At 36.4% G+C, this 19263-nt stretch overlaps 1 pseudogene; it reads right to left on the bottom strand.

Annotated features, from left to right (window-relative positions):
* Positions 1 to 191: 191 nt before the first annotated feature.
* On the bottom strand, positions 192 to 9893 carry LOC132633474 (DUF724 domain-containing protein 5-like; annotated as a pseudogene).
* Positions 9894 to 19263: the final 9370 nt, after the last annotated feature.

Genomic DNA, 19263 nt, shown 5'->3' with positions numbered 1-19263 from the left:
ATACGCTACATTTTTCGCTGCAAGCCTCATGAACCTTGTAGCTATTTTGTTTTTTGCACATTTCACTTTTAAAGCACTGCAGTTGCCACCTGTTTGATGTAGCTGTTGAATTGTAAAAATGGGGACAATTTAGAAAGAAAAAAAAAAGACACCTACATACTGATTTAACAGCACTACTACAACTATGCCTCGAACCCAAACAAGTTAGGATAGACTTTTGTGAATCTATCTCTATCATGTACTTCAAAAAGTACTCTTACAGAAGTTAGAAGGAAACATGGCAACCAAACAGCCTAACTTATTTACAAAATATGGTTTCATAGTTAAAAATTCTGTACCAAATTTGTTTCTAAGGAAAAACATATTATCTAAACTGCAGACAGCAAGGATTTCTTAACGTACCAACATTTCTACAAATCAGTTCTCTTTCAGATGAACATTTGCAGACATTGAAGTTCTCTTTCAGCTGAAGATTTGCTTCACTGAAGCCACTGTTCCTTCAATATCAAACTCAACATGATGAAGGTCATCACAAATGGCAACCTTTAGAGATTTCCATACCTCGATATGATTATCCATCGTCTCTAACACATTTTCGGCTGACAGAAGTTCTTTCTGTATATCCTTTATCTTCACAGCAATCTTGTTAATCTCATTTTTAGCCATCGCTTTCTCAAGATAGCATTTTCTGATTTTGCCCTCTCCTTCTTCCAACTTGTTTCAAAGGTGAGTTTGCTTCTCGTTGTTCAACAGCAAATCGTTCAAATGACGTTTAACCCGCACTAGATCAAATCCATACTCCTCCAAGTCCTTGATAGAGTCCAGCATGTCGCTAATGAGATCTGAATTATTAAGTTCAACAACGGTTAACTTTGGTATCCTCTCAACGAAAAAAGCATAGTTTGTCATCTTTAGTAAAGCTACTTCTTCCCGTTTCCTCTCCTCATATTGTATTAAAGGTGAAAAATGTGGATTCTGTGGAATTTTTGCAAATATTTCCATAGATTCAAATGCTCTCCACAGAGCGGAGTTCTTCTTTAATGGCAGTGCCAGAGTCGGCTCAGGCGTGACGGAACTAAGTTCAGCATTTGGCATTTTTTAGGTTGTTGAGTACTGGGCCCGGCACATTGTTGGACTGCTGCAGCAGAGGCTCCTGCAAATGTAATTTTTAAGAAAGATACTAAAACGAATAATTGAAATGTGGCTAGATTACCTGGAAAAGAAAGAAAGTGGAGTATAAAAATACTTTTTTTCCTTCATAAGTCCTTAATAAATAATCAAGGTTGAGCTTGTATCGAATCATAAGGTCTAATTGAGCTCAAACTCACAAAACCTATCCATAACAAACTTCAGTCTTGACAAACACCTGGATATTCATCTTTTTCTGTTCAACTGCAGTTCTTGTTGTAAGTGAATACATGCACTTAGAAATAGATGATGCTTAATTTTAGAAACCACTCTTTCAAATTATAATTGTATCAAATAATGCAGACAGCTTGGAGTTCTTTATAGCTCTTGGTACGAAAGTAGTTATTAAGCTATCTAGATAGAAGTTAAAACTAGAAGGAATAATTTAAGTATTTAACATTAGAACGCAATTTCCTTGAGAACCAAAAACTTTGAAACAAGAAGCTAAACACATTGGAATTACTAAATAATTGCAAACAGGATTAGTGACAACAGTAGAAATATTGTGTTAAATTGCACTGGGAATGCATGCTTTACCTGCTGAAGTATTTATCCCACTAGTTTTAGTTGAAGATAACTCAGCTTGATTTGCATTCTGTTCATTAACCGAGTCATGGAGAGTGCTTTCAAGTACTTGTTTCTCCATACCTGTCATTAAGCAAAACATTATGCAATCATGCAATAGGTGAACAAAACTGTACACCAAAATTAGTTAGCTGGTGGCACAGCAAGTGATCTATGGGCAGACAGGCCCACAGTACTTCTTTTTCTGGTGCCCTGGATGACACAAAATAGAAAGCAAACACCAGATTAAATATAAATGAACAGAAAAGTGAACTTATGGAGAAGAAAGGCAAGGGAACTCAAGCCTATGGATTATTCAATACTTTAATTAAAGATATCTTTTATATCATTGAGATCTTTATTTATTTAGGCCTCATGTTGTTGGTAGAATCAAAGCATCTAGGTGATGGTATTCTGGTATCCAAGTATCATATGCAAAAATAAATTCCTAGATTTTAAGCAGGCATTTGGCCACGCAATTTGGAGCTCAAATTTGAAGTTTTGATTTGAATCAGTGTTTGTTTATGATAGTTGAATAAAACTTCAGCTTCAGATTGACATTTTGATTGCAAATCCCAAATCCTACAAAAGGTAGGATTTCAATTCCAAGTTTGTGATTTCAATTTTTTTTAAATCTAAAACTTGACCTATAAGTTTATATTTTGCAAGAAAAGACCCACAATTTTAAAAATTTGCAAAAAAAATGCTCGACGTGAAGAGATTGTTTGTACCATGTGGGAGGGTTATTTTAAAGAATAGCTAGTTACTAATATTGTTGATTTATTAGACAAGTGGATCTTTGCACCAGATGAATGAGTAATATGTTACCTCAACAATCTGAAATTTGGAATCACTTTGCTTCCCATCCTTATCTCTGGTGCGCTTGAGAGAGTGGACACAGGGCGCTAGGATTCCCACATTAACCACATTTTCAATATCCTCTTTGTTCAGCTCTCTATCAACACCTTCTTAAACAACTAGTTTACTGCAGTCTGCATCCACATATAGTTGAGTTCTTCACGAATAGTGACGAATATCAACTAGCGAGTGTAAAGTTAAAGAGTCACTTACCCCCACTAGAACAAGTGATCTCAGTTGACGAACAATTTTTACTTTCTTCCATCGCATGACTTGATTGATTATCTATTGAACCACGTGTTCTTGGTTTTCTAGTCTGCAAAAGTTAGCACAAACCACCAAAAAAGTCAGGCTCTAGAGAACAACCCCGAAATAGAGATATGTTAGGTATGCAAACCAACAACCTTTGCTTCAACACAGCTGAAAACGGTCATTTATTAACAATGCTGACTAGGTCATACTGAATATTCTAAAGTTGATAAACATACCAAACGCATCAGTAGCCGGGGAAGTTCAATTTAACATACAACAAACCATAGAGCTTGATTTTTTTAATCAGCAATCATAGAGCTTGGTTATTAAAGTACATTGAAGTAGCAGTCACAAGATTTTCGGATCTAGTCTCGTTTGCTTTGTAATTTTTCAGTGAGCCGCGAAAGAGAAAACTGAGAGAGCATGGGACAAAAGAATGGATATTTGGAATCTCATCCCTACCACAGAAACGTACATTTTTCACAGAAGTGAAAGCAGGATCTAAACGAGAAGGTTCAGAGAGAAAAGGTTGATGGGGACAATGTAGAAAGACTAAAAATTCAACTTTTCTTGTTCTCTTAATGCTTGAAGGCTCTTAAGAAGGAATGTCAAGTTTCTCAACACACTGGTTGATGAGTTAAAAGACTAGAATCACTGAGCCCCTTACCAGAACAAGAGAAAATAGAAGGAAAATCAATTCAATGGAACATCAAATCAGCCTCCTTTAAAGTCCTTTTGGATTGGACAAGCAATAGCGAAAATGTCTCTTACCAGAGTTGACAAACTAAAGGAAAGATTGACAAACCAATTTTATTCTAACACAAACAAATTTCTGAATGCTTCAACATGTTACATTTTCCTGGACATTCCAATGATCGCAAATAAGTACATTGTATCAGCTATTCTTGAACAAAGAGAAGCAATGAACAAGCTGACAGCATGGATATCAATAGGGAACTAACCCATATATACAGCCCACAAATCTAGTTTACAGCCGACTAGCCCACTGTATCATCAGTGCATAGATAATGTATATATACGGCCACACATCTAGTGCCCACACATCTAATTCGATATATAGATAATGTATCTATCTTGTATAGCTATATATAAACATTACATATATAATGTATAAGCTTTGTATAATCATGTATAAACACACAAAACCAACTCAAATTGAAGTTTATTTCTGTCATAATAGTTCAAAGATTTGAAGTTCTGAACCATTTCATCAGAATAAAAGCTCATCAAACGTAACGTTAAAGACAGATGTTGCGGGATGAGATTTCAAAGAAAATGATAAAGCAAAAAAGAAGATAGAGAGATTGACTTAGAGGAAAAGAAAAGGAACCAATTCTAAGGTGACAATCTGAACAATTCCAACAGATTATTCATTTTAATATAGATTACTCAATTGACTGTTAATTGTTGTATGATGAATTCAATTAGACGCCTCACCGGTGACCACCATACCGTCCCCAAATCAAGTCATCAGAATCCGAACAATAAACCGAGAAAATTAATTACCATTTTCCTTAAATGCATAGTTATGGCTATCTTCCTTTCGCTTTTCCTTCTTTGTCTCCTTTTTCTTGGTTTCGCAACTCTTCTCCACTTCCTAATCACCTCCACCGCCTTCTGCCTTCCGGCAAGATCCCAGTTGTCTGAGCTTCTCCCAGCAATCTTTCTGTCAACTTCGCCGGCGACCACTCCGAAAGTCACTCATCGCTGACCTAAAGAGGCGAATTGGGCTAAAATTGGTAAGAATAAGTAAGTTGGGCCAAATTCGTAGACTAGATGCCCGATCGGTACTGAGCCGTAATTATCTCAAATGAGTAACGTTTAGAAGTCCTAAAAAAGATCTGGAGAGCTATTCCTCTTAGTATAGCTTGGACTATATGGAAAGAAGGAAATTTGAGGTGTTTTGAAGGTAAAAAGGAGCAGTTGCAGTCGGTGAAATATAGTTGTTTGCACCAGTTGTATTATTGGAAAGATGGAAATATTGTTATAATCTAGCCTTTTTTTTTCTTGTAAAAAAAAAAAAAAGGGGGGGGGGGGGGGGGGGGGGGGTTTAGAAGTCCTAAATGATAGAGGACCACACCAAGGGTGTGGCTTAGTGGTCAATGAAGTGGGTTTAAGACCCATGAGTTCTCAGGTTCAAATCTCAGCAGAGGCAACAACACTAGGTGATTCCTTCACAGCTGTCCAAGCATTGGTGAACAGAATTACCCGTACCTGATTTGTTGGGAGGTGGCAGGTACTCAGTGGCGGAGCTACAGTGGTATAGGGTGGTCAGTCGAACACCCTTTGCCGGAAAATTATACAGTTTATAGGAATATTCCCTTTTCTGGATAGATAATTTATCTTGAACTACCTTAAAACAAACCTGAGGCAGGTGGTCCAGTGGTAAAGGGTGTTCGAAGCGAGCTTACGGTATTGTATTCGATTCTGGCCTGTGGCGTATTTCTATATGAAAAAGACTTTTTTTGAAAAACAAACGCACTTCTTTCCGAAAACAAAAAAGGCCAATAAACGTCTAATCCCAAAAAAGGCAGAAAGCCTTCATTCTTATTTTCCTTTTATAGCCAAAAATTAAACAACAACAACATACCCAGTATAATCCCACCAGGTGGGGTCTGGGGAAACCTACAACTTTCTGCTTAGGAAACAGACGCTCTATCCACTGAGCTACAGGCGCTTGCTTTATAGCCAAAAACTAAGTGGGGATTGAAACGTTAATCCCACCCCTTCATTGACAATCTTTTTTAGTTTGTCCTTTTCCCTTTCTCTCTTTGCTCCTTAATAACTTCCATTCATTCATATGTTCTTTTACAATCAAGAATCAAATAGTTCTAAAATACGTTTTGACTCAAATTTAACTTCAGATCGTGATAGATACTCAAAAATGGATTTGGTATTACATTCTCTACTTGGCAAGGTTATTACATACATCTAAATATTTAATAAATGGATTTGGTATTACACTCTCTAGGTTATTACATACATCTAAATATTTAATAACCACTTTTCTTATTTTGGCTTTTCGGGTTCGGAGCTGTTGGCTTCAATGGTTCAACAATGATGGATTCGTAGCCAGCTCCACTATAACCCACTTCCTCTCTGGTAACTTCGACTTCATCGCCGATGCTGAAGGGCGAGTATTTAGTAGGCGATGCTGATGCATTTCCTAAATCCACTTTCTCGATTATCATCGTTGTAGCTATTGGTGAAATTTTTCATCTACCACTACTGATTTTAACTTTGTGCAGACAAAGGGATTGGGTTTTGTAAAGAACATTGGAAGTTGAGGGAAATGGGGGATTCTAGAACAATGAAGACGCAAAATTAGTTCTTCAAGTCACAAGATTTTGGGATCTAGTCTCTTTTACTTTGTAATTTTTCAGTGAGCTCGGAAAGAGAAAAATCAAACAAGGTTTGTACCAAGAGAATGGAGAGAACCGCCAAGGAAGAACAGATATTCAGGAATCTCATTCCCTTCACCACAAAAACTTACATTTTTCTCAAAAGGGAAAGCATGATCTAAAAGAAAAGGTTCATAAGAAAAATGTTCCAACACACTGGTTGATGAGCTAAAGGACTAGAATCACCGAGTCCCTTATAAGAACAAGAGAAAATAAAAAGAGACTCACTTCAATGGAAACAAGAGAAAATAAAAGGAGACTCACTTCAATGGAACATCAAATCAACCTCCTTTAAAGTCCTTTTGGGTTGGTCGAGCAATAGCGAAAATGTCTCTTTTCAGAGTTGACAAACTAAAAGAAAGATTTATTTATTTATTTTGATAGGTAACTGAAAGAATTTTATTGATGTAAAGAGGGGGGCAACTTCAAGAAAAAGCTGGATAGAAGTACATCTAAAAGATAACCCTCAGGGGTTGGCCTGGTGGCAATTGACTTGAGCCTTGGGGTGCTCCCTTTCAAGGTTTCAAGTTCGAAACCCGCTGGGTGCAAACAATTTCTGAGGGCCATCGGATTGGGGAAAACCCTGAATTACCCGTGGTGCACTTGCGGGAAACTCCTTGCCGAGGGCCTGTGCACCCCCGGGATTAGTCGGGGCTCAAAGAGACTCGGACACCCGGCGCTAATCAAAAAAAAAAAGTACATCTAAAAGATAACTGTAGAGTGAGTGTAAAGAACTAAGAAACTCAGCCAACGCCTAAAACATTTGCCAAGGTTATGTTGCACCAAAAATTAAGCAAAAATATACATTTGTGCTTCAGATTAACTACATTGTCCTTTTTGTTACCAAAAACTCCAGCATTTCTCTCTCCATACGACCCACCAAACAAACTAAAAGAAAGATTGACAAACCAATTTTATTCTAACACAAACCAATTTCTGAATGCTTCCCAGTTCCCACATGATACATTTTACTGGATGTTCCAAAGATCACAGATAAGTATGCAGTATCAGCTATTCTTGAACAATAAAAAGCAATGAAATATGCAGACAGCATGGAAATCAATAAGGTTTAGAAGTCCTTTATATCCTTGTTACTTAAGAAAGGATCATTCTATCATGTCTTGCATATTGCTGCCTTAAATAAATTATAGAGGACCGCACCAAGGGTGTGTCTTAGTCGTCAATGAAGCGGTTTTAAGACCCATGAGTTCTCAGGTTCAAATCTCAGCAGAGGAAACAACACTAGGTGATTTCCTCACAGCTGTTCAAGCCTTGGTGAACAGAATTACCCCGTACCTGTGTTGTTGCAAGGTAGCAGTACTCAGTGGCGGAGCTACAGTTGTATAGGGTGGTCAGTTGAACACCTTACAGTGGATATAGGTTTAATATTACCTTTTCTGGATAGATAATATATCTTGAACGCCTTTAAAACAACTGAGGGAGGCGGTCCAGTGGTAAAGGGTGTACAAAGCAAGCTGACAGTGTTGTGTTCGATTCTGGCCTGGGGCGTCCGCATATCTTTATGAAAAAAGACTCTTTTTTTGGAAAAAACAAACAACCAGGCTTTCCGAAAACAAAAATGGCCAAAAGAGGCAGAAAAACTTCATTCTTATTTTCCTTTTATATCCAAAAAGTATGTGGGGATTAAAACGTTAATCCCACCCTTCTTTGGCAATTATTTTTTAGTTTTTTTCCTCCTCTCTTTCTCTCTCTGCTCTCAATATCTTCAATCCATTCATATTTTATTTTACAATCAAGAATCAAATAGTTCTAAAATATTCTGTCACTCAAATTTAACTTCAGATCGTTATACATACTCAAAAATGGATTAGGTATTACATTCTATCTACTTGGCAAGGTTATCAAATACACCTAAACTAATACTTAGGATAATATAGTATTTTAAGAAAGTTAATCCACTAATAATTTCTTCCAACTTTATTACAACTCAAAAATCCTCGAGTATCATAAACGCATGGTTTGAAATTTAATGAACAATTATTTGCACATTCCATTGATGTAGATTGTAGAATATGTAATTTTATAACCTTATTATGTTCAACACAGGGTTGAGTTAAATTGGAATGTTTTTTGCTCTACATTTGTTTTAAGTTTGGCTTTTTTGGTTTTCTACCTTCCTTATTTTGTAAGATATGTTAGTTTTACCCTACGGATAATAGGATACTAGCAAATGGATGACCGCGATTTAAGGAAAAAAATTATCGTCTATGCACCCATTCATCATTTTTTGTCAGTGCACCCATTCATCGATTTTTTAATTTGCTTCTTCAAAGTCTAAACACCCTTAGTGAAGTTTCTAGCAACGCCGCTGCAGGAACCCCGTGGAACAAGTAGAGGTACGCGCAAGCTAGCCCGGATACAACGGTTATCAAAAGGAATAAATGATAGAAGAGTTTTAAAAGTTCAGAAAGAACAGAAACAAAATTGATGAGTTATCATGCAAAACATCAGAAGAAAAAAGCATGAACTAAGCATAAGATGGTAGAAGCCACTTACAAATGCCTTCCCAGATACCAAATGCCTCAGAAATTCTTGATTCTCAAAAGCTTCTACACTATGTTTTCTACTTCTTAACTTCTTCGGAGGCCGTACCGCATCAGTCCTAATATCCATTTCCAGTTTCTTCTTAGAAGAGGTTGTTTCCTTGATGATGCGATCTAATGCAGCACTTGAAGTTCCCAATTGAAGAGGCATCTGGTACCATTGGCACAGAAGTGAGTGATTATATTGCTTAATGATGTAAAATTTTGAACAAATAAAACCGAGAAAAATTACATGTACAACGGCATCTCCAAAGACATTGTGTTAGGAAAACATATCAAAATCTCAGGCAAAGACGCAGCACATGTCAACTTTTTAGCCATATGTGGTTATATCACACTAGACAGCTACTCCCAAGATTTGGACATAAGATCGTTATTAACACGACAGATATCCATTGAACTTAGAGCAGGTGCATAATTACGCTAGCACGTGACAAACTTAGATCTTACTAAAGACGTCAGGGGAACTAACAAATTACATGCTCCACCATTTTCCTAGCAAGTGTTATTCTTCTAGTGGACAAAATGACGACATGCTCTCCCTAGCTGGACAAGCAAATAAATAATTCACTAATTAAGCTGCGAAGATACGGATAATTTTGACACTGTATATGGGCATAACCGTGATATGGGAGGTCTAATCAACAAGTGTTATACTAGCTAACCGTGATGAATACTTTGAGCTCCAAATCGATTCATTCTATTTATTAGTGGAAACAACTTTGCTATAAGTACAGAAATGTAATTTGTAAATATCCAACTTCCTTGGATAAAAACAACTTTGCTATTTAGTTCAAAATTCTGGGCAAATTAATCTTATATAAACACGTGCAAATTGAAGGCACAAAATTAAATAGTTGAAAGGTGATACTCAACCATAACGTAAATGGGACAACGGGAAAAACCCTTTTTTCAGGATTGGGATTAGGCTCGGAGCCGAAACTGTTGGTTTTAACCTATTCCTTCTCTTATAACATGGACTTCATCGCCTTTCTCGATTATCATTGTTGTTGCTGAGACTAGGGTTGGGGTTTTGTCGGGGAACAATGGCGTCTTATATATAATACAACATACATAAAATGCCCCTAAACTTACTCCATTTTCTCAAGTAGCCCCTTCAAATAAGTTAGCAAATTAAAATAAGTCACCTCTTTTTTCTTTTTTTTTCGATGACATGGAACCCGCAGCCGCTATCGTTCGGGTGCGCACGGGGTAAACCCAATAAGTCACCTCTCTCAATTGGTTAATATGGATAATACATTCATTTTATCATGTGTTTAGATGTTTAATCGAAACAAATTATAGTTTGAGCGTCTAAATAAATTATACTGATATACTCATTATGTTGAGTCACTGCTATTGATCTACCATATACAGATGTACTCTAATATGATTCCCAAATCAATTTAAAAAAAAAAACATGTGTTATTGATATCATTCAACAAGGATGTGAGAAATACTGAAGAAAAAGCACAGGATTAATGCTTTCAAGAGAAACCATAACATCAGCACATGTAGTCACAAATAGGGTTGCATTTCGGTCGAATCTGTTCGGGTTTCAAAGTTGTCGGTTCAACTTATCGATTATCAGTTTATAAACATGTTAAATCGTTAAAGAAGCATTAAGATATCGGTTAATCGGTTGTTGTTTGTTATCAGTTCGATTATCAATTTAACCGTTAAGATTTCACACCAAAAAAATTCAAGAACAAGGAACCCATCTTCAAGACTGAAAGTAGCTTCAGCTGCTAAGACTATGCTGAACAAAATATTTTCAAGAACGAAGAAATTTTTCTGCAAGGAAGTGATTTTCCTAATTTCCCAACCCTAACAAAAACCTCAAAACACATAAATGCAAAAACACAGAAACAATAGTGAGAATTGAAAGCAATGTTGAAGAAGTAAAAGATAGTCTAGTAAGTTTACATTTTCAAGTTGTGCTTGCGTCTTACGAATTGGAGGAGAAGGGTTTCTATAGTGATACGCCGCTTGAGAAACTGAGTTTATGAAGTGAAAATCAAGTGGACCCTAAATCTAGTGAAGTGACTTTATATATGGAAGGTAGAATTCTAGTTAAATAAATAGTTATCGGGTTATCGTTCACGCGTTAACAAAAATGGTCAAACCGTGACCCGACCCAATAAGCCAATAACCACAAGGCACCATCCGATACATGAACCAGTAATTCATTAATTCGAACCATTAACCCAATAACCCAATAATTGATTCGTGTTATCGGTTTAACCGTTAATATGCACAACCCTACTCACAAAGAGCAAAGACGAAAGAAGATAATAATAGGAAAAACATCAACATCATACACATTAATAAGAGGAAAGCACAAAGAAAAAAGACACAAAGAGGTACAGCAGGATCAGCACAAACAAGGAGATTCAAATCGAAGCACGGAATCAATAGCAATGACTTTGAAGCAATAAAGGTTTCAGATCTAAAAGAGTATGACAAGGCCAAAGTGCATAGTAAAATTCGCTCGTACTCTGTCAAATTCTAGTATAGTTTAAGATATCGTCCCACAGAGATTAGAACCACCTAGACTACAGATGTGTATTGTCTTGGGTACTATTTGAGAGAATCAAATTGATGAAAGGAGAGTTTTTGAAATTATAAATTACTTAAAATAAAACAAACAACTTATTAGAAAATTTAAAAAGAAAAGAGTTGGGTGTCGTTGAATCCACTCGGTACAATTATAATAAAATCTTATTCTTGTAAATTCCACAATAGAATATAAAAACTTATTTGACTTGATTTGTGTCATGAGGAATAAAGACCTCTTGCGATTAGCCCTTAAAATCAATAAACTTATTTGAGTCAGTCCCTCCGCGAGAATTAGAACTAAAAGAAATAAGATAGAGACCCCTCAAATCATTAAACTTATTTGAGTCAATCCCTCCGTGAGAATTAGGACTGAAAGAAATAAGAGAACAATTTTAAACCAACAAAATTATTTGAATTAATCCCTCCGTGAGAATTAGGACTAAAAGAAGCAAGATCAAAGATTTGAATATCAAGACATGAAAAAATTAAAGTAAAGATAATATTATAACATCATACCAAGCTTCTTCAACTATCCAAAAAAAAAAAAAAAAATCTCCATTAAGGAGTATGTAAGAAAGAAATTAAAAATAAAATACTACTCCTACAAATATAAATAAAAAGAAGAGAAATAGAGCAAAGACTATTTCTTATGTCCTTCTCAAGATTGGATTCTATTTTTTTCTAAGCAAAGTGATGTCTCTATTTATAGGAAAATGTAGTGTCTCCCCCTACGAATGCATTCCTTGAAGTAGTGCTCACATACGTGACCTTACTTGACGGGTGTGAGTAGAAAGTAGCGGTTACACCCGTGGATTTCAACACTTGATGGGTGTGAGTATGAAAGTGGTGGTCACACCCGTGGATATACAACTTCTTTCTTGATGCCAATACTTGACGGGTGTAAGTATGAAAGTGGCGGTTACACCCGTGGATTTTGCAACTTCTCCCAATATTGTCTTTATGTAATTCCCACATGTGAAATTTCACGATTGTGAACATGTACTTGTGGTTGAACCCATGAAATATTGTCTTATCTCTTTGGCATTTGCTTATTATTCATTCTTCCGAGATATTCTTTTTCCTGCAAGATTCTGTCAGAAAATATGCGAGAATAAGATATAATTATTCATGTTTTATTTTAAAACTTATTTTTTTATGTATAAAATTATATGAATAATTTACACCCATCAGAGTACCTGAAAAGAAGCATGAGAATCAAATATTTTCTACACAAATCAGGAGTTGGAGATGGACAAGTATTCCTTCACGAATCAGGATCTGGAGGCTAACAAATGGCACATCGGCACAAAGGAAATATCATTCAACGAGTGGAGATGGAGGATACATGGAAAAAAGAGCTTAGATCGTCTCTCTCAACAAAGTTCATCTGAAGGCGGCATACTTTTCAAAGTAGGGATTTCAGACCTGAGTTTTTGCTTTTATCTGAAGGCGGCGTACTTTCTAAAGTTTATCTCGACGCGCCTTTACTTAACACGTGGGTTCATGTGACATCAGTACCATTTAAACAAAACTAAATTTTTTTTATTACTTTCTTTATTTCACTTTATGTGTCTTAATTTGACTAGGTAGGGAGGTTAAGAAAATAAGGAATTTTTTTTAATCTTATGATCTTAAATCAAATATATGCTTAATGTCATTTCTTGTGGTCTTAAATGAGTCATATAAATATTCGAGTTCGAAGGTTACCAAATATAAAAGGAATATTTCTTTTTGAAAATAGATTTAAAAAAAAAAGTAAGACACCTAAATTAAAATAAACTAGTTTCTCGGCACGTGTGTTGCACGTGTATGCCTAGTCATTCACTACAAATTATCGTAAAATAATTCGGTAATACTAAAATTAAAGTTTTCCATAAATAGTTTATACATGAAAGAATAAAATAAAAAATTTTGTGAATGTTCCATGTGGATCGTCGTGTGGTGATTTATTCATCCGAACCTACAAAGATGAATAACAAAAATTTAATTAGATAGATATTATTTTCATACTTATTTAGATTTTATCGGATACAAACACGTTTTGTAACTGATACTGTGCTACTGGTTACACACGCTTTTGATAATTCTGTTTCAGTGGCCATTTGGGCAGAACATGAGATGATTGGATGATCAAATGAAAAACAAATAATAGTAATAAGTTTTGTGCTTTCTATTATGTTTAAAATTGTCATTTCAAATAGATACTAGCTTAAAATGTTTGTAGAATTGGAACAACTTGTGCTGGCAATAACTTTTATTATATTATTGAACATTGAAATAACTCTACAAGAACAACAACAACAACATATTGAGTGTAATCTCACAAGTGGGTTCTGCGAAGAGTAGGATGTATGAAGACCTTAACTCTATCTTTGCGAGCTAGAGAGGTTGTTTTCGATAGACCCTCGGCTTTAAAGAAACGTATAGTCAATGCAGAATTCCAAAAAAAATAAAGACAGCAATATACCAAAATACAAAACAAAAGTGGCAATACATTGCAATACACGCCTAAAGATAATGATCTACGCGGTACCAAAACAATCTTTCTAAGAAAAGAAGAAGAGGAGATGGACAAGCTATCCCCCACCTCTCTCACACACAACGCGACAAAAGTCAACTACGTACTAATTGTCACAGAGTTGTTTATCCACGCCCAAGTTTCTGCCCGAGGTTTGCCCACTGTGCGGCAGTCAAGTCCTCTGCTTGACTCGCCTTAGCCAGCGACTAAACTTTCCAGGGACTTAGATTATTTTCAAACCGTAAAGCAAATGAGACAATCAAATACGGGAAAATTTCCAAACCTTTGTATTAATCATAAAAACAACACAAAAGACCCTCACTTGTTTTGAACACAAGTCGTCCAAAACTCAACTTCGACTTCAACTTAGGCACAATCACAAGTCGATTGCTGCCTTGAAACACTCTCTCGATACCCTCATATGTCTTCGTAGTGTTTATTTAGTAGAATTACAAGTCTTCTACCACTGATTTTTGTCTAAGGCCAAGGTTGCACATTTATAGCACATGTGACATCATTTGGCTTACAACCAATGAGTTGCCGACACTTGGCGGGCTCAAGATCAATCAATACTAATGGGCAGTTGACAAAGAACCCATCTTTAAAACTGAAAGTAGCTTCAGCTACTAATACTATGCTGAACGAAATATTTTCAAGAATGAAGAAATTTTTCTGCAAGGAAGTGATTTTCCTAATTTCCCAACCCTAACAAAAACCCCAAAACACATAAATGCAAAAACACAGAAACAATAGTGAGAATTGAAAGCAATGTTGAAGAAGTAAAAGATAGTCTAGTAAGTTTACATTTTCAAGTTGTGCTTGCGTCTTGCGAATTGGAGGAGAAGGGTTTCTGTAGCGATACGTCGCTTGAGAGACTGAGTTTATGAAGTGAAAATCAAGTGGACCCTAAATCTAGTGAAGTGACTTTATATATGGAAGGTAGAATTGTAATTAAATAAATGGTTATCGGTTCACGCGATAACAAAATGGCCAAACCGTAACCCGACCCAATAAGACAATAACCACAAGGCACCACTCGATACCTGAACCAGTAATTCATTGATTTGAACCATTAACCCAATAACCCAATAATTGATTCGGGTTATCGGTTTAACCGTTAATATGCACAACCCTACTCACAAAGAGCAAAGACGGAAGAAGATAATAATAGGAAAAACATCAGCATCATACACATTAATAAGAGGAAAGCACAGAGAAAGAAAACACAAAGAGGTACAACAGTATCAGCACAAACAAGGAGATTCAAATCGAAGCACGGAATCAATAGCAATGACTTTGAAGCAATAAAGGTTTCAGATTTAAAAGAGTACCTGAAGAGAAGCATGAGAATCAAATATTTTCTTCACAAAGCAGGAGCTGGAGATGGACAAGTATTCCTTCACGAATTAGGATCTGGAGGCTAACAAATGGCACATCGGCACAAAGGAAATATCATTCAACGAGTGGAGATGGAAGATCCATGGAAAAAAGAGATTAGATCGTCTCTCTCAACAGAGTTTATCTGAAGGCGGCATACTTTCCAAAGTAGGGATTTTAGACCTGAGTTTTTGCTTTTATCTGAAGGCAGCGTACTTTCCAAAGTTTATCTCGACACGCCTTTACTTAACACGTGGGTTAATGTGACATTAGTACCATTTAAACAAAACTTAATTTTTTTTATTGCTTTCTCTATTTCACTTTATGTGTCTTAATTTGACTAGGTATGGAGGTTAAGAAAATAAGGAAGATTTTTAAATTTTATGATCTTAAATTAAATATATGCTTAATGTCATTTCTTGTGTTCTTAAATGAGTGATGTAAATATTCGAGTTAGAAGGTTACCAAATATGAAAGGAATATTTCTTTTTGAAAATAGATTTTTTTTTTAAAAGTAAGACACCTAAATTAAAATAAACTAGTATCTGGGCACGTGCGTTGCACGTGTATGCCGAGTCATTTAGTACAAATTATCGTAAAATAATTCGATAATATTAAAATTAAAGTTTTCCGTAAATAGTTTATACATGAAAGAATAAAATAAAAGTTTTTGTGAATGTTCCATGTGGATCGTCGTGTGGCGATTTATTCATCCGAACCTACAAAGATGAATAACAAAATTTGATTAGATAGATATTATTTTCATACTTATTTAGATTTTATCGGATACAAGCACGTTTTGTAACTGATACCGTGCTACTGGTTACACACGCTTTTGATAATTCTGTTTCAGTGGCCATTTGGGCAGAACATGAGATGATTGGATGATCAAATGAAAAACAAAATAATAGTAATAAGTTTTGTGCTTTCTATTATGTCTAAAATTGTCATTTCAAATAGATATTAGCTTAAAATGTTTGTAGAATTGGAACAACTTGTGCTGGAAATGACTTTTATTTTTTATTGAACATTGAAATAACTCTACAAGAACAACAACAACATATCGAGTGTAATTTCACAAGTGAGTTCTGCGAAGGATAGGGTGTATGAAGACCTTACCTCTACCTTTGCGGGGTAGAGAGGTTGTTTTTGAAACCCTCACATGTCTTCGTAGTGTTTATTTAGTAGAATTACAAGTCTTCAACCACTGATTTTTATCTAAAGCCAAGGCTGCACATTCATAGCACATGTGACAGCTTTTGGCTTACAACCAATGAGCTGCCAACACTTGGCGGCTCAAGACCAATCAATACTAATGGGTTATTGACATCCCAATTGCATAGGCAAACATAATTTTGTGTGGCAACATGCTGCTGATGAAGTCCATCCCATTTGGGGGTAATTGGAATGTGCCAATTTAGTTGGCTACAAATTGAACTTGGAGCCAAAGGAAAATACTTGGAGCCAAAGACAAATTCTTGGAGCCAAAGGAAAATTTGTGGATTACAAATTTTGGGTCCTTTTCTCTTTCTTCTTTTTGTGCTTGGAGGCCAAGTTTGGTCTCCTATAAAGGGAGAGTCATTCTTCCATTCGTAAACACACCAATAAAGAGAGAAAGAAGAGTGAGGCATTCACAGATGGGAAAATAGTCGGTGAGGAAAAATAGAGAGTGTAAGCGATATTGTAGTGAGGTGGAAAATCTTAAAAGAGGGTAATTTCTTTTGAGTGTGTAGTGATCTTTGGAGTATTTTACTCAGACCTACAAAATGTTAAATCCTTGCTATAGTGATATCAGCCGCTCCTCTCGGCCTGTAGTTTTTCCCTTTTGGGTTTTCACGTAAAAATCTTGGTGTCATTATCGCTCTTTTTTATTCTGGTTGATTAACCATATCACGGTGCTATATTATTATTCTGTTGTAAATACCGTGAATATTATTTCCGTGGCGGGTTTATTCCCAACAGCTGCAAGGATACAGAAAACACTATAACAAGCGGTTACAAAAATGCAACCGCCCCATGTGCGTGTGCTGCCAGTTTCCCGCGTACCCAAGGCTACTTTGGCACCAAGCCTTAGCCCCTTCACCTATTTTCACGCCCTATTCCAGCCGTGGCATGCCTTGTGCATATGCTTACCTTTGTCGCATGCTGCACACACACTGCCATGCCTTTGTTGTGCCATCGCCCATGCCTTGGCCGAGTTTCCTCTTCTGCGTGCCAACTCTTGTTTTCCCTTGTGCCATTCCTTTGCCTTTACCTTGTCTTGCCTTGCTTTTGTCTTAGCCAGCGCTTGCCATCAGTCCGCCTTGCCTTGCCCGCACTTGATCCGACCTTAGCACATGCCACAAGCTATTGTGCCAATGTCTTGCTACTGCTCAGTGCCTATACCATGCCATGGCGCACCAATCTGCCTTGCCCACTTGACAATGCCACCACACTGTCCCACATGTTTGATTCATCCCATACATATGCCATGACAAGGTCATTCATGCCAACCCCTTTCTGCCACCGTGCCATCTGCCGAGTCAAGGAGTCAGTCTACTTTGAACGTTCCATCCTTCAGCCGTCTACCTATCAGCTTGGCAGGCAAGCTACCTTGATCCGTCTCCGACTTTGATTTGTTACGCTTAGAAACTCAAACAAGACCTAAAGTCTCTTGCCGCCTGACACTAACCTTCTATCCTAATCCTCGACCTCCAAATTTTCCTATCTAAGGTCATGTCCTCAGTCAGCTGAAGTTGTGTCATATCCTGTCTATTCACCTCCCGCAGTTCTTTTGCGGCCTACCTCTACCTTTCTTAACTCCTGCGACTGCCATCTCTCACACCTCCTAACTGGATGCCCTCACACCTCCTCTTCACATGCCCGAACCATCTCAGTCACGCTTTCCTCACCTTGTCCATCACGGAGGCCACTTCGTCCATATCCTGTATATCTTTATTCTTAATCATATCTCTCCTAGTATGACAACACATCAATCTGAGCATCCGCATCTCCGCTACCTTGATCTTCTGAACGTGAACGTTCTTGACCGACCAACATTCTGCCCCATACAACAATGCTGGTCTAATAAATAAAAATTACTATACTATCAATTGTGTGAGCAAGCTATCATAATAAACTGTTAAAAAATACAAAATAAATTTATATTTACAGAAAATATAAGGGTAATCATATACCTAAAATGAAATCTGACTAAAGATCTTTTAAGTCAGTACTTCAATATATTTGCATTCTAAGTAAAGCGCAGCCAATATTACTGGGACCAATGAGATAAATACTACTCCATACATCATTGACAGATATTAATAGAAGTGGCAACCTTGTCATAAAACAGGAGGACACCTTAGTAAGCCGAGAGTTAAAAAGAGTTTGCACAACATTGTCTTCATAACAAAAGAGATAAGAGATATCACAATCTTAATAATGTGAAGATGGCAAAAGAAATACCCCAACAGAAAAGTGGTATAGCCTATAGGAAGTCAGATTCAGAATAAAATTTTCATTAAGACACCAAGCACAGTGAGATATTGATGATTGGACACTCTTATTTGATTCCCATAGTTGCCTAACACCTTTTTGCTCGTGTGAAGAGGACTTTTACTTTCTTGAAAATGCTCTATTCATTTTACTTAGCTTTGTCTATCAGTGAATAAAAATTTCAAAAACGGCTCTTTCATGTATCGAGATTCTGAGTCCTCAATTTTAACCGTCTATTCCTTAATGTGTTCCTTCTCCCCCATTATTAATTATTTATTTTGTTTGGGAAAAATATGATTCCTTTTCAAGCCTTTAAGTTTTTAGTCCTTGGTAGCAAATAACAGTAATGATCAACAACTTGTTCACAAATACAAGGAATTTACCCAAAAATTTCATACTTCACATATTGTTCAATAAGATGGGAGATATCTTTTTCAGTTTTTTTTTTTTTTTTTTTGTGTGTGTGTGCGTGTGTGTGTGTAAC

The sequence above is a fragment of the Lycium barbarum genome, chromosome 3, assembly GCF_019175385.1.
Source record: "Lycium barbarum isolate Lr01 chromosome 3, ASM1917538v2, whole genome shotgun sequence".
NCBI classification, from domain to species: domain Eukaryota; kingdom Viridiplantae; phylum Streptophyta; class Magnoliopsida; order Solanales; family Solanaceae; genus Lycium; species Lycium barbarum.
This window is presented reverse-complemented; position numbering and strand designations above follow the sequence as displayed.